We start from the raw sequence: 7,638 nt of genomic DNA, 5'->3' as shown, positions 1-7,638 counted from the left end.
GCCTGGCCTTTTTAAGCTATCTGTGATTGTGGGGGGGGGGGGGGGGGTAAAAGGGCCCTCCTCGTATTTCATGAACCGCTTAGGTTTATAAAGTCAAAACAGGTATTTAAATATGAGAAACAGGACCAAATTATAAAAAACTTACTACTTTTTAGCGGAGCCAGCGCGGTTTTTTTTGGTCGTTGCGCGGGTACCCTGTGGTGTCGCCCGCCTGCCAACTTAGCAAAACGCCACCTCAGTGAAATGATTATACGAGAATATATTTTAGCACTATCCGAGAATGCTACATCCTAATAAAACCCCGAAAGTTGCATAACAAACTTACAATAATTTAGTTTTTAGTATTTTTGTATTTACCTTCACGGGGACCCTGCGTCTAATTTTCCCGCGTTTCGCTCTTCTAACTCCCGGCCGATACCGTAAATTGATAAAGTTTTTGCATTATTTTCGCCGTGGCTTAATCCTTTGACTCCTGGCTATTTTAGAGCTGAATTTACAAAAAAACAGACTGAAAACAGATGCCTCCCCCCTATTCTGAGTTTTATACAGCCCGTCAAAGTCAAACACAGCTGCACCTATTCAGCAGTATCCAAGCTTTCTAACAGTGCTTTGCGGTCATCACTTTTAATCCCTCGTCGTTGTGCTGAAGCCAGCACAAGTTGATGGTTGCTTGTATTTTTCATCAAAAACACAGCTATGAGCATATTAGGAGAGTGTCTCAGGACATCATGAAGTCTTTTGGGGCATAATTGAGTGCTTTGCTTATGGATATTTGCAAGCAAAGGTGGATTCATGATGATTTTTTCTTGTTTGGCTTTGCCTGGATGAGAAAATAATTTTCTAATGAATCACCACAGCTCTCCTAAATGCTGTCTTTTCTGAAACCAAATTGATTCCAAAATTGTTTACACTGCTATTCTGGGTCTGTATGACCTGGAATTGATTTGTTTGGCTTTGGGGTGAAAAGACTTCTAAAAAACCATCTGACTTTGATTGGGGAGAGGAGTGTTGACTGGCCCTCCCCTGGTGAATTTTTCCCTGGATCTCCCAGAATGCTTTTCAATCCGTCAAGGCATCTTCATGGTTTTACAAGCCTTCAAGGAGTGGACATTGTGTTTCGAGGCCATGGAAATGAACCTGGAGGATCAAAATAAAGGTATCTATTTGTGTCTTGAGCTGTGTTTGCTGATCTCTCTCCCTTGTGTTGTATTTTGAGCGTTTTATTGAGAGGGTGGCTATTCCCCACGGCTCTGGCCACCTAAATCCTGTGTAACTACCTTCACGTGGTGCACCTGTCCTTGACAAAAAGTTACACTAGGGACCGAGTAAGGGACGGTATATTCCCTTTCTGGGTAGGTGGAGCTCGTTAGCCTTGGTTGGCAATCCACCTAGGGGAAGGAAAACCCTGATTCCAAACCTCCGCTGCCTTGCGGCTATACCCGGTCTGGGAAAGGCTTCAGGAGTCAACCTCGAGGAAAAATCTGGGAGTAAACCTTTGTTACTTCTTTGGGCGGATGAGCTTCGAATAGGTCAACGGCCAGCACCGGCGGATCTGATGGTCAACCCGGCTTCAGTTTCCGGCAACAAGTTGCAACGAGTTGTTTCTGCGGCCATCCCAGCTATGCTGGGTTGTCGATAAACAGAACCTCTCGCCAAGGGACACTACCCTCGCGCCAGGTAGTGTCGTCATCAGTGGTGCAGCCTCACAGTTTTTATGGAAAGTCAATCTAGTAGTATTGGAGCTATGGCTACCGCATTCGGGGGAACCGATGCGCCACCCAGTGCGGCAGTGGCGAAAAATGGACGAAGACCGCACTCGGCTATAACTTCCAGAGCAATCGACAATCGTCAGTTTCTATCTTCTAGAAAGCAAGCTCTAACCCTTGGAGCTTGGAATGTCCGTACTACCAATGACGGCGATGGTTCTCTAAGACCAGAGCGAGCCACAGCACTCATTTGTCGTGAGCTGGAGCATGCTAATATCGATATCTGTGCTTTAAGCGAAGTCCGACGTCCCAACACTGGTAACATTGTAGAAAGGAGTCACACTATCTTCTGGAGTGGGGGAAGTGAGAGAACAGCCGGTGTCGGATTTGCTATCTCCAACAGACTTGTATCGCAAGGGATTTGTCCAACACCTATCAACGACAGACTTATGCAAATGCGTGTTCCATTGGAAAGTGGTAACTACCTCACCCTTGTTAGCGTATACGCTCCTACCATGCAAAGAACATCTGAGGAAAAAGAGGTATTTTACGAAAAGCTCCGTTGTTGCCTTCCTTCAGCTCAGAACAACCCTCTTATTGTGTTGGGCGATTTCAATGCTCGTGTGGGTCAAGACTACAAATCCTGGCCTGATGTTATCGGTAAGCACGGTGTTGGAAAGATGAACTCGAATGGCCTCATGCTCCTTGAGTTTTGCACTCGGTTGCAGCTAAGTGTCATGGGTACAATGTTTCAATTAAAGGATAGCTTGAAGAACACGTGGCAACACCTCCGCTCTAAGCACTGGCACCAACTCGATCATGTGCTAGCCAATCAAGCTGCTAAGCCTTTTATTAAAGTAACCAAAGTCAATCAAGCTGCCGACTGTTTCACGGACCACAAGCTTTTAGTGTCTAATTGTGCTTTTCCTTTGAAGCGCAAGAAGAATATCTCAAGACCCCCGAAAAAGCTAGACACTCGTCTCAATGACGATAAGAAAGTGAAGCTCGTTCAGTTTTTAGATGAGAAAATTCCTGCTTGTAATAACGATTTCGAAGATCTGCAAGATATTCTTCAACAAGCTGCAAACCATGTTTTCGAAAGGAAAAAGAGGATCCAAAATGACTGGTTTGATGACCAAGATGAGGAAATTCGAAACTTACTTCAAGACAAAACCCTAGACAGGCACTCGTTAAGAACACGTATTAGACAAATCAAGGATGCATGGTTTCAAAAGAAAGCTGAAGAAGCTGAGCATTTTTCTCAAACAAAAAATCCAAGAGAGTTCTATGCCACCTTGAATGCAGTCTATGGCCCAAGATCAAGAAATTCTCATCCTGTTCGCTCTAAAGAAGGCACTCTTTTGGCCGATCCCATAGAAGTCAAAGGTAGATGGGTGGAGCACTTTAGTGATTTGCTAAATCTCCCGAGTGATGTTGACTTAAAAATCGTGGACGAATTTGACCAATTACCAATCATGCAGTCTATGGATGATCCTGTTACAGACCAGGAGCTGGAAAAAGCCATTTCAAACACCAAACTTGGGAAGAGCCCTGGTTTTGATGGTGTCCTTCCAGAAGTCATTGTTTATGGTGGTCGCTGCCTGAGAGCTTTTCTTCTCATCCTCTTTAATATCATCTGGGCGTCTGAAATCATTCCTCAAGTGTGGAAAGATGCAATTATCACCATTTTATTTAAGAAGGGCGACAGAACCGAATGTGGAAACTACAGGGGGATATCACTACTAAGCGTCGTGGGGAAAATATTCGCAGATATCATCTTGCAAAGACTACAGCTGCTTGCGGAATTTATATATCCCCAGTCCCAGTCAGGGTACCGAGCTGGTAGGGGCACTATTGATGGCATATTCACTCTTCGTCAGCTTATGGAAAAGACCAGAGAGCAACGTAACAACATGTATATAGTCTTTATAGACTTTGTGAAAGCCTTCGACACTGTCAATCGTGAACTTCTCTTTTCGATCCTTGGCAAACTAGGATGCCCACCAAAGTTCATAAGTATAATAAAGAAGCTATATTCTGATGTTCATGCTAGGCTAATCGTAGACGGAGAGCTAACTCGTGCATTTGAATACAACTGTGGTGTCAAGCAAGGATGTAAGTTAGCACCAACTCTATTCGGCATCTATGCTGCTGTCCTGCTCTGGTTGGCCTTTAATAAAATTGAACACACCTGCAGCATCAAGATAAGATTCCGATTTGATGGTAATCTCTTCGATCTTCGCAGGCTCAAAGCAAAAACAAAAGTCCTTACGGAATTCATCAGGGAGGCACAGTACGCTGACGATATCGCCTTATTTAGCGATACCCCAGAGGGTCTGCAGTCTTTACTTACATCGTACAATGAACTTGCTAAGAGAATGGGGATGCGCATTAACACTAAAAAGACGGAGACTATGTGTATTGGTAATACTGCCGACTTTTATGTTGATGGCATTAAGCTGGTCAATGTTACTCACTTTAAATACCTTGGTAGTATCCTGTCAAGTGACTGCTCAATGAGAGCGGAGCTCACATCTCGTATACAAGCTGTATCATGTGCTTACGGTCGCCTTCGAAAGAGAGTTTTCGACTCACGTGATCTCACTGTACCAACCAAGATCGCTGTTTATAATCAATGTCTAATGCCTCTCTTATTGTACGGTAGTGAGACATGGACTGTATATCAGCATGAAGTTAGAGAACTTCGTACTCTGCAACAACGCCATTTACGCCTAATCCTCAAGATCAAGTGGGATGACTATATAAGCAATGAAGACGTCCTACGTCGTGCAAACGTAGATGATATTGAAACAAAATTAGCTAGAAATCGTCTCCGCTGGCTTGGTCACCTCTGCCGAATGGACGATGACAGAGTGCCTAAGCAGCTGTTATTTTCGGAGCTAGAACACGGGTCTCGCCCAGTTGGTCGTCCTAAACTAAGATTCAAGGACATTTTGAAAAAAGACCTCAAAATTGGATGCGTCCTTGAAGCGTGGAACTATCATGTACATAATAGAAAGGAATGGAGGGCGATCACAAATAACATCTGCACGTCATACGACAAAAGAAGATATGAAACCTATTTAAAACAAAGGGAAGCTCGCCGTAAAAGGGCGGAGAACAGTTAAATACAAACTGTGCTATACCCGTTCGCGGGTGCAGGCGCTTATATTATTGAGAGGGGTGATTCTGCTTTTCTTTCCTTGTTCAATTTGAAATTTGTCAAAGAACCTGTGCTATTATTTGGCTTAAGAGTAGGTGCCAACACCTTGGTTGGATGCATATCTTCAAGACAATTTATACCTTAGACTGATGCCTGAGTATCTTCATCTTGTTGTGTTTAGTTTGCATTTATTAATTTTTTGGGTTGTGGGTACTTCCCAAAGCCGGAACAGGCCGATTGAGGGGTCAATGTGTTAAGGTAAATAAGGGATAGAATATTTCATAGAGCTCTTTGAAAGGTTAAGCAGCCTCACGTGTGTTCTAGTACAGGGTTTATCATCAGGGGGTAAGACCAAGTACTAGTCAAATGCGAAGGGGAGAATGGAAAAAGGTAAGTAAGACTTCAATTTTATAAACTTTGTCGGAGCTATGAAAAACTCTTGTGTTAATATATTTCTAGCACTCAAACAGTTAAAGCCATGAGAGGATGTTGATGTTTTATTATACCTAGTTCCTAACTAGTAATTCAGCTACTTTGTTCATACTTTATCCCATAAAAAGGATAGAAAATTGTGAGATTGATTGTTTGTAAACAAACGTCGCGTTTGTTTTAGAAAATGTTATTTCTTTGCTTTTAATTCATTCAAGAAGTGAACTAATCTTAAGCTTGTCAAGGGATACTTTTTAACTGTAATAAAGAACGATTTCTTATCTGGAGAGGCAGAGCAAAAAAATGGCATAAAATTTTCCAATTCTCAATATAAAAGCTCAAGATTCCGCATATAAGGAGTTCCTCTGACCAGAAGCTTAATTGTGTTGTCTTTAAAATTTGGAAGATATGAAATTTAGATGTAAGCGAGCAAAGTTGGCTTAATTTCTGATCAGAGTCCGACTTCTCCCTAAAAACGAGAAGAATTCATACTTTGAACATTTAAAAATTGCACTTCAAGCCTAATATCTTGACGACGAATACATTAGAAAAAAAAACTTTTTGATATGTTGGTTTACATAACATAAGGAAGTTGACCAGACCTTATTTTGTGAAAACTTGCCATTTTTTTTTTTGCTCTGTCATCTGGAGATTCTTCATCACATTTTAAGTTCTGTCAGCTCTTTTGTTAAAGATATCGAGCGAGGAACAGTTTTAGTTTATATTTTGTGAGTTCGAAGAACATTTAAAATTTAAAATGAATTCTTTTTTCTAGAAAAAAAAAGGTTCATGGGGGTTAATAGGTTCTAAAAAGATCTGAATATTTCTATACATTAGCATATCGTTTTTGCCAGTGAATGTGCTCCATACTTGCCTACACTGTCCAAATTCCCTTTCTTCTTTTCACATTGCACTACTACTAGATTTTCTTGATTTTTATAATTTTCTTTCAGTTGAAGGGTAATAAAAGATATTTGGTAGAAATTACAAATATTGGATAAACAGTTTTATCTGTTTTTTTGTTTTTGTTTTTTTTTGGCTAAAACCCTTTGAATTGACACTTTGTCTTGGGTGGATCGTACAAAACACTGACGAGACCCTCAATGAGGAGGTCCATGGACCCACTAGACCCCATATTAAAGCATCATGGTTTCGGCACTCGCTGCCATATCATACCATTAAACGACTCATTCTAATTTTGAGTTTTGCCATGTAAACACTCTTCCAGAAGCTCTGGGTCAGACAACCTCTGGTATGTCGGTTTTATAGCATGTATGAAAGCAACTGGCAGTCCAGGGCCATTTTTATAGCTGCTAAGCTCCTGAGTGGCCTTCTTGACTTGGTACTTGCACTGGCTTGATTCACTGGGTTGGCAATGGTTATGTAAAACATGGTCCTTGTTTTATGCGCAGTGAAAGAGACAGGCCAAAATGGCAGACTTCATGCCTTGGAGATCTCCAACATTGCTTCTAATGGCGATTCCATAATAATTTTGAAGTTTGTCTATCATTGCATCTGTCAACTTCCCTTTCCCTCACAGATTTTTATTTTCTTTCTTTAGTTTTCTTAGAGAAGTGTCCACTCTCTTCTGAACGTGACCCACACACTCCTCCTTCTCGACTTCTATGCCATCATAGACATCTTTTACTTTTGTAAATGTTTTGCTATCTCCATCACCATATAAATGTTTATATCTTAAATTGTGGTCAGCAATTGAGCGACGAAATATTCACCCTACCCCTTCTGGCTCCATGTTTGGGGCTGATCCCTTGTAGTTGCTTTTGCAACTGTTGTGATCTGCTCTCCATTGAGTGTATTCCTCACTGTCTGGGTCCAAATGAGTGCCTCTCACATTGCTTACAAATTTGGCTAAGTGCCTCAACATCTAGCACTTTACCTGTGTCCATAGATATTGCTAACAAACAGCCATTGTGTGAAGAGAAACCCCGTTTCTGCCACGTGCCATCGTATGAGACAGCACAATCACGGGCTAAGCGCTAGTGTTAGCACCCTTCAGCTCCTTCACTTCCTCTGCAGCATTAGCCATACTTTTTATTGCAATATATATGCTGAGTAATTACTCGAGCATTGTTAGATTAGTTCTTTGCCCTTGGAGGCGCTGGCATGTTCATATGTTCATCAGAGCACAGAATTTCTGTGCGCCTTTGTGTCCCTTGCCAAGCGATCTCATTGAGTAAACAAGGCGAAGGTTAACTTCAAAGCTTTTACTTTGAACTGTAGAATTCGTGCTTCCATCCACAGTTCTGGCACACAATACATAAAAAGGAAGCACAGCCCTTTCTTGCAATGGAATTCTCCATAAGTTGGATTTGTAAAATT

The sequence above is a fragment of the Nematostella vectensis genome, chromosome 11 (assembly GCF_932526225.1).
Source record: "Nematostella vectensis chromosome 11, jaNemVect1.1, whole genome shotgun sequence".
In the NCBI taxonomy this organism is placed as follows: Eukaryota; Metazoa; Cnidaria; class Anthozoa; order Actiniaria; family Edwardsiidae; genus Nematostella; species Nematostella vectensis.
Note: the sequence above shows the minus strand (reverse complement) of the source record.